This window comes from Kogia breviceps, chromosome 18 (genome assembly GCF_026419965.1).
Source record: "Kogia breviceps isolate mKogBre1 chromosome 18, mKogBre1 haplotype 1, whole genome shotgun sequence".
In the NCBI taxonomy this organism is placed as follows: domain Eukaryota; kingdom Metazoa; phylum Chordata; class Mammalia; order Artiodactyla; family Physeteridae; genus Kogia; species Kogia breviceps.
Genome location: NC_081327.1, coordinates 56,899,231 through 56,913,002, shown reverse-complemented (window position 1 = coordinate 56,913,002; position 13,772 = coordinate 56,899,231). Strand labels below are relative to the sequence as shown.

General features: G+C 55.1%; 1 long non-coding RNA gene across 1 annotated transcript; it reads left to right on the top strand.

Annotated features, from left to right (window-relative positions):
- The first annotated feature begins 5,715 nt into the window (after window positions 1–5,715).
- LOC136792967 (uncharacterized) lies at window positions 5,716–11,406 on the top strand. The gene is made up of 2 exons (XR_010837620.1): window positions 5,716–5,938; window positions 8,465–11,406. It is a non-coding gene; the product is annotated as an uncharacterized lncRNA (long non-coding RNA).
- Window positions 11,407–13,772: the final 2,366 nt, after the last annotated feature.

Below are 13,772 nucleotides of genomic sequence, written 5' to 3'. Positions count from 1 at the left end.
TCTGGTGGCATCTTTAGGATTCTCTATGTATAGTATCATGTCATCTGCAAACAGTGACAGTTTTACTTCTTCTTTTCCAATTTGTATTCCTTTTGTTTCTGTTTCTTCTCTGATTGCCATGGCTAGGACTTCCAAAACTATGTTGAATAATAGTGGCGAAAGGGGGCATCCTTGTCTTGTTCCTTATCTTAGAGGAAATGGTTTCAGTTTTTCACCATTGAGAATGATGTTAGCTGTGGGTTTGTCATATATGGCCTTTATTATGTTGAGGTAGGTTCTCTCTCTGTCCACTTTCTGGAGAGTTTTTATCATAAATGGGTATTGAATTGTGTCAAAAGCTTTTTCTGCATCTATTGAGATGATCATATGGTTTTTATTCTTCAATTTGTTAATATGGTATATCACATTGGTTGATTTGTGTATATTGAATTCTTGCATCCCTGGAATAATTTCCACTTGATCATGGTATATGATCCTTTTAATGTGCTGTTGGATTCTGTTTGCTAGTATGTTGTTGAGGATTTTTGCATCTAGGTTCATCAGTGATATTGGTCTGTAGTTTTCTTTTTTTGTAGTATCTTTGTCTGGTTTTGGCATCAGGGTGATGGTGGCCTTGTAGAATGAGTTTGGGAGTGTTCCTTCCTGTGGAATTTTTTGGGAGAGTTTGAGAAGGATGGGTGTTAGCTCTTCTCTAAATGTTTGATGGAATTCACCTATGAAGCCATCTGGTCCTAGACTTTTGTTTGTTGGAAGATTTTTAATCACAGTTTCAATTTCATTACTTGCGATTGGTCTGTTCATATTTTGTGTTTTTTCCTGGTTCAGTCTTGGAAGGTTATACCTTTCTAAGAATTTGTCCATTTCTTCCAGGTTGGAGGGACTGAATTTTCATTGCATGTAAGTTTAACTAAAGTTGAAACGTCACGTGTGGCAGGCCAGCGGTCAGCAAGCTGGATGCGTAGGTCTCTGTCTTGACCTGGTGTGAATGGGTTTGTGCGTTTGTAAACGCATCGAGTGAACTCGATACTAATGCACTTTACACACTCTCGGGGTGTACATTGCACCCCAATTTACAGAAAATACATTGCTGTCCCCTTGGGAGCTGAGGTTTCCGAGGCTCTCCTGGGAGCAGGTGGTGCGCGGCGGGGATCAGAAGTGCCAGGGCGCGCTGCCGGGCTGCAGGGGCCGCAGAAGGGTGGAGCAGGGACTTCGGGTCACTGAGTTGCAGCCCCGCAGGCAGCCCTCCGCGCACATCCTTCCTCGGCTACCCAGGGCATCACGGAGTCACTGCTGCCAGCTAACTGGCGCCACCAGGAAAAGTGGACTCTGTTTACTGAGGCGGGATACAGGTGATCCGTTCACAGCCAAGATGGTTTGAAACAAACGTGTTTCATCTCTTACAAGGATCAAGTTCAGCGGTGATGCTGCTGAAATCGGATTGACTTGAAGGAGTCAAAACATATGCTGAAAAAGGAACCAAAGCATAAAGGACGTGTTTCTGTCCATCTTCTGAGCTGACGTCCCTGCTCAGTTATAATCGATAACTCGGAGGTGTTTACCCAGCAACAGGGCTGCCGCCACCGCCATCAGTGACACAGCAAGGCCGCGTTCCCGGGCCGGGCCTGGGCTGTGTGTTCTCATGGACGTTCAGCCGTCCTCAGCCCCACTGTGGCTGGAGCCACACAGGGCCCTGGCCCTGCCCGCCCAAAGCCTGTGGTTCCCGGGGTCTGAGGAACGGTGTGTTTAAAAAGCTCCCCGGCGACTGGATTGTGTGAGTGGGGATGTGGCCCCAGACACCCCCATTTGCATCTGTTGTAACAAGCTCTGTGAAATCTCTGTGGGGTCACCCCCAGATTTTACTGGGGAAACCGAGCTCGCTGGAGAGGCGGGAGCAGGAAAGGCAGAGCCAGCAGGAAGCCCACCTGGATTGCAGGCCATCTTCGGGGGGGCCGTGCAGCCTTTGCCCCTTCCTTTGTGATGTGTGCAGTTGATGACGAGTTGTGTAGCCTCAGGGCGAAAACGCAAAGTCCTGAACTTTACACTTGAGTGAGAAATCTTACGGTTTAAGGACCTGCAGTTGTACCTTGATGGAAACTCGGCCCCAAAGGCACCTGCTCAGACGTCTTGCTGCTTGTGAGGGTGGTGTCCCCAGCTATGGAAGGAAGGACAGTATTGGTAATTGGAGGGGGGGTGTCTCTGGGTTGGGACTTGGGGGAGGCGGAGAGAGCAGCCATGTGTCAGCTGTGCACAGGCCGTGCACTTCCACAGGGACTTCGGGACAGAGAAAGGCCAGTGTCCAGAGGGGCTTTGCAGGAGGAGAAAGGACCGCAGGGCCCTGAGCCGGACCCCACCCGCCCCACAGTGACATCCTGTCCCCAAAAGAGCCCCAAGAGCAAGCGGGTAGATTCCATCTCCTCTTTCACGGCGATGGAGGGCCTTCTTCTGTGTGCACAGATGTCTTTGTCTCGCGGTAGACGTTCTGCTTTGTAGGTTATTTTTAATATCTGGCGTTAGCCCTGGGACACCGAGATTCTCCCGGGAGCCTCACGGAGCCTGGGCAGAGAAACCATAAACACACGGAGAGGAAAGACGTTGATCTCAGCCCTCAAAGCCATGGTACAGAAAACAAACACAGACCAGCTGCTCCCCACCCTGAGGGCCGCTGGGTCTGCGGACCTGTCCCTGTGACAGCAGTTCAGGAGTGTGCTGTGGAATTCCTGGCCAGCCTTTAAACTTCAAAGCTTCCTCCATTTGCTTTTATGTTATTTTCTCGTTTTGCAATAGTAAAGATGGGGGCGCCTGCCCACACCCTCTGCATTGTCTGTTCTGTGCCAACCAGGAATCCGGCCCCTTCCCACGCCGGCACTCCGCGCAGCCGTCCCCGGAGGCCTGGACGCCCCGCTTTCCCACCTGCCTGCCATCTTCTCCTCCCCTCCCGGGACCCCCGCTCCCTGGGAGCCTCCAGACTGCGCCTGGGACACAGCTGTACCCCAGCAGTTGCCGGGTTCCTCGTTCTGCAGGGCTTGTCCCCGCTGCCAGGAGGCCTCCTCACTCCTCAGAGCTAAGGCCTGCCTCAGGGGGTCCCCCGGTGCCCCCCGCCCCTTACTCCCGCGTGCAAGAGGTCAGTGGGTCCCGTGGGTGGCACCCCTCCGTGCCACACGTCCATCGTCCATTCTCTGCGTTCTCACTGCCCCCAGCTCACGCCCATCTCCAGCCAGAATGGTATTGCCAGCCCTCTGGTTTCACCACTTCCTTCCAGCATCTCCCTGTCCCCTCCTAACGCATTCTTCTCTTAGCAGTGCAGAGATTTGGGCGGGGAACGTCAACTTGACCTTTCTGCTTCCCTGTGCAAAACCGAGCCTTCCACTAAACTTGGAATTAAGCACCAGCTTCTTCCTGTGCGATCTGGACCCCCAAACTCCCTTCCCACGGAACTCTGCACTCAGCTCCCCACTCCGGCTTGGGTTGCTGTGCCCTGTCTGTCGGCACGGGCACCACCCACTCCTCCCCACCCCCGACAGCCTCTGCCGGGGGCACAGCCTCTGACCCCACAGGCTCTGGGTCTGGGCACCCACTGCTGTCATCGTGCTGCTACCTCGTTCACCACTGGTTTCCTCCCAAGGGTGGTGTCCTCACCTCTTTGCTGGCTCAGGGCACTGAATAAATATCCTTCCGGTGGAAACTGCCCGAGGTGCTCCAGCTCCCGAAGCTGGGTGCTACTGGCCGTCCCCCGTCAGCTGTGTGCGCTGCCTCCGTAGCCCTGACACGCTGACCCCTCCTGGGAGTGCCCTGCCCCCTCCAGCTCTGCTCCTAAACTTCTTCCCATCATCCAGGCTCAGCCCAAAGCCCCTCTCCTGCGGTACTTTCCTCCCATCACCCAGCCCTCTGTGCTGTGCCCACCCTGCCCACGTGTGTTTTCCGACGTATCCCATGTTCTTGGGTGCTTACAGGTCACCCACAGGCCATGGGTCCTCAGCCGTTTCGTTCTTGCAAAGTTAGTGATCATGACGTGTCAGCTGAGTAGATGGAACAAAGCTAAGGTATTAGAGGCTTCAGGTAACATAATCAGAAATTCACCTCCAATCGGAGAAGCTGATGCCTATAATTTGAGAAGTCCAGAGAAAGAAGCAAAGTGCAGCAGGTGTGGATCTGCATGGGGCAGGCGTGGGGCAGGTGTGGAGCGGGCCTGGTTCACCGTGGAGAAGCAGGGAGCAGCCGGAGTGTGTGGCCCTCACGACAGGAGCTCGGTAATAAAGAGTTAACAATATCCTCCCAGACATTTATTTATTTGTTTGTTTATTTACTTACTTGCTTGGCCATGTTGGGTCTTAGTTGCGGCACGTGGGATCCTTGTTGCGGCATGTGGGATCTTTCACTGTGGCTCGGGACTTCCCTAGTGCCGCAGTGGTTAAGAATCCACCTGCCGATGCAGGGGACACGGGTTCGAGCCCTGGTTCAGGAAGACCCCACATGCCGCGGAGCAACTAAGCCCGTGCGCCACAGCTACTGAGCCTGCGCTCTAGAGCCCACGAGCCACAACTACTGAGCCCACGTGCCGCAACTACTGAAGCCCGCGAACCCAGAGCCCGCGCTCCGCAACAAGAGAAGCCACCGCAGTGAGAAGCCCGTGCACCGAAACGGAGAGCAGCCCCCGCTCGCCTCAACTACAGAAAGCCCGCGCGCAGCAACGAAGACCCAACGCAGCCAAAAATAATAAATAAATAAATAAATTTTAAAAAATAGTAAAACATAATAAAATACTTTCAGTGCTGCTCGCGGGCTCTTTGTTGCAGTGCGTGGGCTTCTCTCTAGTTGAGGCGTGCGGGCTCAGTAGCTGCGGCACACAGGCTTAGTTGCTCCGCAACATGTGGGATCTTAATTCCCTGACCAGGGATCAAACCCGCGTCCCTCGCGTTGGGAGGCAGACTCTTAACCACTTAGACCACCAGCAAAGTCCTCTCCCAGGCATTTCTGAAATACACAATTGAACTCTCAGCTCCTGAAATCTGCCTCTGCAGCTCTGACCTCCCATCCCTACCCTGGTGTATGTGGTGTTTTCCCGTCAGCCTCTGTGCCAGGCGCTGGGAGGAAGAACAAGGAAGCCCAGGTGAGCAGCTCTGAAAACTCTGGCGGCAAAGAGCACAGGTCCCTGCAGACTCGACAGAATTATAAGAGCTGCTTCAACCCCGGCACTGCTTAGCGTGGCATGTGGGGTGCAGGCTCAGCCCTCCTCTCTGTCAGGGGCAAGTCCAAGGTGAGAGGCAGCTCGTCCCTACATTTCCTAACACACAGGTTGGGTCACACCTTGGAGGCTCAGCAGTAGGAATGCCAGGCTCCCATGTCTGTGCAAATGTTAAAATGTATGTCAACAGGAAAGAAAGATCCTCTGATTCCGCCATCCTTCAGATATGTTCACTAACTGCTGCATTGAAGATAAAAGCTGTATATTTTTTCAACGTCGAGATTATTCTCTGTCAGAATTTCCTGTGTCCGTTTGCGAGTTTTTGTGTTTGTTTTGTTTTTACTGGCATTGAAATAGGGAAATTATTTTTAAGCAAAGTGAAATCTTCGGATCCTTTTTACTGAATTCTGGAAATTCAGAGGGGGCCGCCCTATGGGTGTGATAGGTCCCTGAACACATAAACACAAATCAAAGGTGTGGACATCAAAAACAGGCATGACACCAGACTCTGCTTGCCGTAGTCTTTGGTTTGTTTCATAATGTCGTAATGAAACACACAGCTTCACTCCAATTTGACATCACTGTTTATCGAACACCTCCTGCCGGCGTGTACTGGTTAGTGTGCAAGACACCTGGGGAAAATCGGTGACCGAAACAGCGAAGCAGCTCAGGCCCTGGGCCCCGTGGTGTCTACGTGAGCAGGGGAGTTGGTCCCGAGACGGCAGGCGTAGCAAGCAAGTGGGAGATAAGCTACAGGTGAGCGGGGCTCCAGAAAAAGCAAAGTGTGGGCAGGGAGCCGAGCGCCCGGTCAGGGTGGGTTGTCAACTCAGAGGAGTTGACCCCTGAGCAAAGACTTGCAGGAGGTGAGGGGCTGGGCCGTGCAGACAGTGGGGATGGTTCTGGAAGGTTCAGGAGCGGCAGAGAGCCCCGCGTGGTTGGGCTGAAGTGCTCAAGGGACAAAGTGGCAGGAGAAGAGGTCAGAGACCTGATCAGAGGAGCCACATCCAGAGTGGGCTTGGGGCTCACATGTAGGTGGGAGCTTTGCTCCGAGGGGTGTGAGGACAGCTGCAGGGCAGGGGTACATCTCACTCAGATTCTCAGAGTGGGGAGACGCGGGGCGACGGGCAAGCCCTAGGCGGAACCCAGCCGGCAGCGGTGGTGAGAAGTGTTGGATGTGGGACACAGTTGCATCGCGATCTCCAGCCATACTGGCTGGGGGTGCGAGAGAAAGTGGGGTGTCGGGATGAAGCCAAGGGGTTTGGTGCAAACAGCTTGGAGGACAGGGTTGCCCTCGGCTGACCGGGAAGGCCGGGGACAGAGGAGCTCTCAGGGACGCACGGAGGAAGCTGATCAAGGCTAAAGACCTTCCAGTACCTGCAGCTCTGACCTTCTTTGGTCATTTAAAGTTGTGAGAGCTACATTTTTAGCCTTAGCCTTTTTGTTTTTCCATTTCCCACTCATTTCTGGAAACGAAAGGGGCAAAATGTGGTAAAGCAGAGGCGTATGCTGAGTAGGGGAGGATTCTCAGACCCTCGGCCAGCAGGGCAGCCCACGCGTGGGCGTGGCGGGCAGAGGCAGCTGAGACCTTCCCGTCACCGTGGAGCTGGGGACGGGGGCAGAGGAGGTCATGCGAGAGCCCCTCACCCAATCCGCGCCCGCCCGAGCTGGCCCCCGGCAGCTGGCTGAGCTCTCTAAGCCACCACATGCCCCCACCCTTCCCTGCACGTGTCCCTCCCGGATGTGGCCGTTCTGGGGGGGGGGGGGGCGCCCTGGGCCTGAGGACCTGCGGGCTCACATCAGCGTCCGCGGGGCCCCCGTGGGGCTCCCGGCAGGACGGCATATCCCGTCTGCCCTCCCAGCACAAGCTGGTTCTCCAGGGCAGTCTCCCCAGCTGCTGCTGGCCCTGTGTCCCCCTCACCTCACTCGGGAAAGGCTGGGCTCCCCATGGAGCTGGCGGAGCAGGTGATAAGGGAGAGACTCGGGGGGCTGCTGCGTGCTGGCCAGGCGGGACCTCCCTGCCCCTGGCACAGAGGAACAGAACAGAGAGGTCCAAGCGAGGGGGGCCCACACGCGGAAAGATTTCCACCTCTTGTAACATCTCACAGAGAGGGTTGGGGTCACCAAGACAACGTTCCACAAGCCGGGACTTTAAACATCTGAAGTCCATCCTCCCGGGGTCTGGAGGCCTGAAGTCCGGCGTCAGGGCCGAGCTCCCCCTGCAGCCTGCAGGGGAGGGTCCTTCCTGCCTCTTCCAGCTCTGGTGTCATCGGGGGCCTTGGCTTTGGGCCGCATCCGCCCAACCTCTGCCCTCCACCAGCCCTGGGTGTCTGTCTTCCTATGGCCGTTTGTTATGGGGGCACCAGCCATCCTGGCTTCGGGGCCACCCCGCTTAACTCATTGTATCTGCAGCAGCCCTGTTTCCAAAGGAGGTCACATTCTGAGGCTCTGGGATTAGGACTTCAGCATCCTGTTTTGGGGGGACACACTTTAACTGGTAACAGTGGGATAGGGCAGCAGTGCTTCCCAAACCAGCCCATACAGGGAGGTGCACGATGAGAACCGAAGTGCTGATTGCATTTTATCCACGTGAAGAAATCGGACTCAGACCAGAGTCCAGCAACCAGTCGTCTGGCCGGTCAACCCAGGTGTCTGGGGTCAAGCCCAGGAGGACCCAGAGTCCCAAACCCAAACCTGTGGGGGCAGGAGCTGAGCGAGGGAGCTGGCCCTAATGAGGGACTGCCGCTTGTCACGGGGCGGCCCCGGGCGCCGCCGGAACCGCCGTTCTCTCCACGCCCCGCCTGACCCGCGGTCCAGCTCGGCCTCGGCCGAGAACGTCCAGGGCGGGCTCCGGGCACTCAGGCGGCAGTGCACCGGGCCGCCCTCTGGCTGCCCCCTCGCACCAGCCCGCCGGCTGCAGCTCTGCCAGGAACGGGGGCCTCACCCTGCCCCTTCCCGTGAGTCTCCAGAAGCTGAGCGCTCTCTCTCCCCGGAGCCCCATTGGCCACGGAGGCAGAGGCGGTATTTGAACCCAGGGCCTCTGACTGTAGGCCTGCGTGCTTTTCTTAGGTAAGAATGCACATAATATAAAATTAACCATTAGCCATTGTAAAGTGGACAATTCGGGGGCATTTAGGGCGTTCACGCTGCTGTGGAACCCTCACCGTTGTCTAGTTCCAAGACATTTCATCACCCCGAACCTGGCCCCTGCTATACCACTCTCTCCCCCACCCCCCCCACCCCGCCCAGCCCCGGCAACCACTAATGTCCTTTCTGTCTCTCCAGATTCACCTTTCCTGGGCGTTTCGTATAAATGGAACCAGACGCTGCCATGCATCCAGCCCTTTCACGGAGCACAGGGCTTTCCCGGTTCATCCAGGTCGTGGTGTGTGTCGGTGCCCCCTTTTTATGGCCGGGTGACAGTCCCTTGCGTGCATGGGCCACATGTGCTTATCCATCTGTCGGCTGACGGGCAGGCCTGAACTCTCAAGCCCCGTTTCCTGCTACAGTATCGCTCCTCCGGAATCGTCAACGAGCAGGGCCCGCTTTCTGCGCACGTGGACAAAGCCAAGCCCGCGGAAGGCGGAACCCTCACGGCGGCCTGTCACGAGCCCGGAGCCCGAAACCCAGGCAAACTCTTATTTTTCTTGTTTTTTTTTTTGTTTTTTTTTTTGCGGTATGCGGGCCTCTCACTGTTGTGGCCTCTCCCGTTGCGGAGCACAGGCTCCGGACGCGTAGGCGCAGCGGCCATGGCTCACGGGCTTAGTTGCTCCGCGGCACGTGGGATCTTCCCGGACCAGGGCACGAACCCGTGTCTCCTGCATCGGCAGGCGGACTCTCAACCACTGCACCACCAGGGAAGCCCTATTTTTCTTGTTTTAACTTAATGGAGCCCTCCGTGGAAAATCTAGCCCTAAGATCTCTAGTTTTGCTTCTACCATTTCTCAGAAATCCCCGGGCGTTGGTTCTACCCAGAGTTAGAGAGTCAATCACCACGTGCCCTCCGCAGAACGCAGGGTTTCCAATGAGGGAAGTGAAACTGCCAGGAGCCACAAAGAGAGCTAAAATAAAGCCACTTTGGGCCAGAAGAATCCACATGCTTTTATCAGTGTGGTCCTGGAGGGCAGGTGGCCCGGTTGGCTGAGAGAGAGGCCATAGCATCGCAGCTGCGATTAAAGGCCCACCGTGGGTCTGAGCCCGGGCTGAGTACTCACTGAACTCACTGCTTGTCTTATTCCTCCAGCCACAATCGGGGTCTGGCCATGGCTGATGCAATGATTAAATGACATAAAACATCTTCGAGTCCTGGTCCGGGCTCAACAGCCAACGTGACGGCGGTGCACACACAGCAGCTCGGAAAACCGAACTTAACTTTGGAGATGGCTATGGGCGGTCCCACCTTTTCAAGCGTGCAGACGGGAAAAAAAATAACAGCTGAGCACCATGAAAGCACGGCTTTGAAAAACAAATTTCCAGAAGAAGAAAAGACACTTGCTATGTGAAAAGAACACAAACGTTTGTTCCATACGACTGAGAACAAACACAGCGGCGCAGCCACCCGAAGCGGGGGAAGCTTCCACATCAGTGAAGGTTTTATCGGGTACATTTTTTTTCCAGGAGAAAGAATGAGTTCAAAAGGAGAGCCAGGACCTAATAGGACTCTACATACACCAGGCCATCACCCTTGGATTCTTCGGAGGGATCAAAACCACAGACCTTGAGTGGTAAGAAGGCCGAGACTGCAAGAGCATGCAAAGAACTGTCTTGTCTACCCACTTCCCAACTTTCCGCCTCTTCACCAACGAGACAGAAGGATGACACAGGTCAACCTAGTCAGAGAGGGCAGGGCGCTCAGTCTCGTACTCTGGCGCTGCCTGAGAGGTTGTACACGCCTTGTCTCACTTAAACCTCAAACGACGTAAGAAAGCAGTACTATTACTTCCCCCCGGGTTGCAGACGTGGAAGCCAAGGCTTGGGTCGACGCCACCAGACCTTCCTTCTGGAGCCTGGCCCACCAGCCCCTCTGCATGCTTGAGAGTTAGAGCAGCTCTGCACGGGCTGCTGTTACCATTTTGGTGTAAATTTCTTCGATTTTCCAGCCATTTTATAGACACTATTATGACTATTCGGGGCTGCTATTTATCAAGTTGTTTTGGGGGGGGGTAGACACTGACCTGAGTGCTTTACATGTATCCGTTCATTTATAGTAGGTACTATTATTCCCATTTTATAGAAAGTGAAACTCAGGCCCGGAGCGGAGTAGGGTTCGCCCAAGTTCCTTCAGCTGGTATGCAGCGGGGCCCAGGTGGGAACTCAGGTAGTCTGACCCTCAAGCCCATGGTTTATACAGCTGCCATGAAATCCCCCTCCCATCTCCTTTCCCCCAGTTTTAGTGACGTATGTGTAACCTTGCGTTAGTTTCAGATGTACGACGTAATGATTTGATATTTGTTTATATTGCAATATGATGGCCACAAAAAGTTCGGTTCTCATCCATGACCTCACATACCTACAATTTTTTTTCTTGTCATAAGAACTTTCAAGATCTAATCTCTTAGCAAAATGTACAGTACAGTGTTATTAACTATGGTTCCCATGCTGCACATCAGACCCCCCAGGTCTTACTCACCTTGTAACTGGGAGTTTGTCCCTTTTGTCCACCTTCACCCATTTCCCCACCCCCCTCCCCGTTTTCTTCAGCCCACGTTTTTCCATCAGGAATCTGAAAAAAATCACTGAAGGTTTGGAGGTACCAGAACAGAGTTCAGAGAGCGTGCAGAAAAAGCTTCAAGGCAGCTCCTGCATTGGCTTAACGTCCAGCCTATCTATCTTCCTGTGATGGGCTTCTCTCTCTCAAGATTGGAACCAGATCCGCTGAGCCTCCAAACAGGAGAAAGAGGCTTCCCCAAAGGGGTCATAAATGACACAACTTTGGGGCTTCCCTGGTGGCGCGGTGGTTGAGAATCTGCCTGCCGACGCAGGGGACATGGGTTCGAGCCCCGGTCTGGGAGGATCCCACATGCCACGGAGCAACTAGGCCCGTGAGCCACAACTACTGAGCCTGCGCGTCTGGAGCCTGTGCTCCGCAACAAGAGAGGCCGCGACACTGAGAAGCCCGCGCACCGCGATGAAGAGTGGCCGCCGATTGCCACAACTAGAGAAAGCCCTCGCACAGAAACGAAGACCCAACACAGCAAAAAAAATATATATATATATATAAATAAATTTTTTTAAAAATGACACAACTGTTAAGAAATTACTGGTTAGCACTGGAAAGAGTGCGGCAAGAGTGAGCGGATTGAACCTGCCTCGGACGAAAAGCTCCTTTGTCATTCGACCACTAGATGGTGCTCTTAGCTAAGATTTTAGAGAGATTTCCAGTAAGGCTTTCCGGCTTCACTTAACTTGCATCAGGGAATTCTGAGCTACACACACACGTGTACATATACACACATGTATACGTATGTGTATAAACATATATATATATTTCAAAGCAAGTTTGCCCTTGGACATCTAGTACGGCGTCATGTGAAAACCAGGCAGAAGCTGACCGTGGTGGCGTATCTGCCGTGGGATGGTGCGGACGCCTCTGCGGTGTTGTCACCTTCCAGCTATTAAGTCTCCTGCAGCTTCCCAGGAGCCCCCACGGGAGGCACCGACAGTCCACGTGCATGTTCCATTCCTTCCGCCTCCCTTGTTAACTCTCACTCTAGGAAAGCTGGATTGGGGTGTCCTGGTGCCTTCCGCCCGGCTCTCTGGCCCCTTAGGGCCCTTGGCTTATCACGGTTGTTAATTTTACACTCTCGTGTGCAATGATTGATGGCTTCTCTGTGTCTGGAGGAGGCACTCACGGCCACTCGCCTGGAGCCCAGTGCAGTGGCCGGCACCTGCTGGTGTCAGCTGTGGGAATACAGGGTGGAGGTGCTTGGGACCTCTCCTTAGAGCATTGCCCAATAACTGCCATCCTCGTGAAAGCAAAATACACCCTAAGATGTATTTAGTGGTAAATGAACCACAAGAAGAGGGGTGGCAGAAGGACCAGAAGTACAGCATGGAGGTTCAGGGTACTGGTCAGACAAGTTCCATTGCTCTGCTAAGCCTCAGCTTCCTCGCGCATAGAAACAACGGCACCTCCTCTATTGGATAAGGCTTTGCACGCTGAGGGCTCGGCACAGCGCCTGATAAAGGCTCAGGAAGTTTGCTCAGCCCTTGGTGATCCGGTCGCTGCCAAGCAGCACCCTCGGAAAGGACAGTGGGAAGAACAAGAGCGGAGAGATTATTTCTGATTCCCCCTAAGCCACCAACTTAGACATCTCGCAAGCTAATATTTGTGTTGTGTGACCTTCCAGCCACCGATATTTCACTTGGTTGGAATATTGCAGATAAAGGGCTGGCCTCTTGGGGGGGGTTGATTGCGGGGGACGTGGAAGGTCCACATGACATGCCATGGCTAAACTCACCAGCGATGGGATTCTAAATTCTTTCCCTGCGCACACGTCAGTTTAATCAGGCAGCATTTCTGATTCTTTCCTGCTTCCAGGCCTGGGGGGACTGGTCATCCTGCATCCCTCATTCTGACCCCGATTTACCTGGCCGCCCCTCCTATCCAGGAGCCTCTGGAGTTCTTTAAGTCTAAAGCCCCTTCACCCTGCAGCCTGCCTTTGGATTTTCCAGGTAGATTTGGGGGAGCGGGTTCTCACGGTGCTCCTTCAGGGAACCCCCATTTTGTCAATTTAACTGAGCTTCTGCAGATTCCTGGTTTCTCAGAGTCTGTGTCGCTACCTCTCAAATCTGTGAGCCCCTGAATGCTGCTCTTTGGCAAGGAGGTTCCCCTTGGGATAAAATGAGAATTTCTGAGCCCAGGGATGAGTTCAGATGTGGCCTCAGCGCTTCCCTCTTCTCTGAGATCGCACTCATTCAGCCTGGGATTCAGGACCTCAGGCCCTCTAGCTCCCCCCCCCCCCCCAGGAGAGGTAGTTCTGATCATCTTAATACTTCTCAGGTCCCCAGGGTGAGCCGACCATGAGGGATCCTACCACCTCGGGGCTGGGCGCCCGCCAGCGCAACAAGCATGCCTTCTTTAAGCCCCAAAGGCGCCCCAAATCCCACCCATCCTGTGCTGTGGCCCCAGGTCGGCCGTGCTGCACCGCCCGCTCCCACACGAGCAGCGGGGTCCCCAGTGCGCGCTCGGGGCCACCGCGGGGGGGGGGGCGGGGGCGACGAGGGAGCTAGCTAGGAGGGCAAGGAGCCCGGCGTTCCACGTGCGCGGGGCGGAGCTGGGATCCCCGGAACCACGTGGGGCCCGGACCGCCCGCCATGCTCCGCGGGACCCTGAGCGCTCCACGTGCGCGGGGCGGGGCCGGCCGGTGCTTCTCAACAGAGGCGGGGACCGCACCCCAGCCGGGCGAGTAAACGGCGGCGGGCAGGGCAGGGCAGGCGGCGCGGGCAGGGGCGGGGCCTGGCGGGCGGGGCCGGCGGCGGCGTATAAGAGGCGCTGCGCTGAGCCGGTTAACGTAGCGGCCACGCCGGCAAAGCGGGTTGTCTCGGTTGGGAGGCGAGCGCCCCGTGTCCGGCCCTGCCCGGCCCTGTCCTG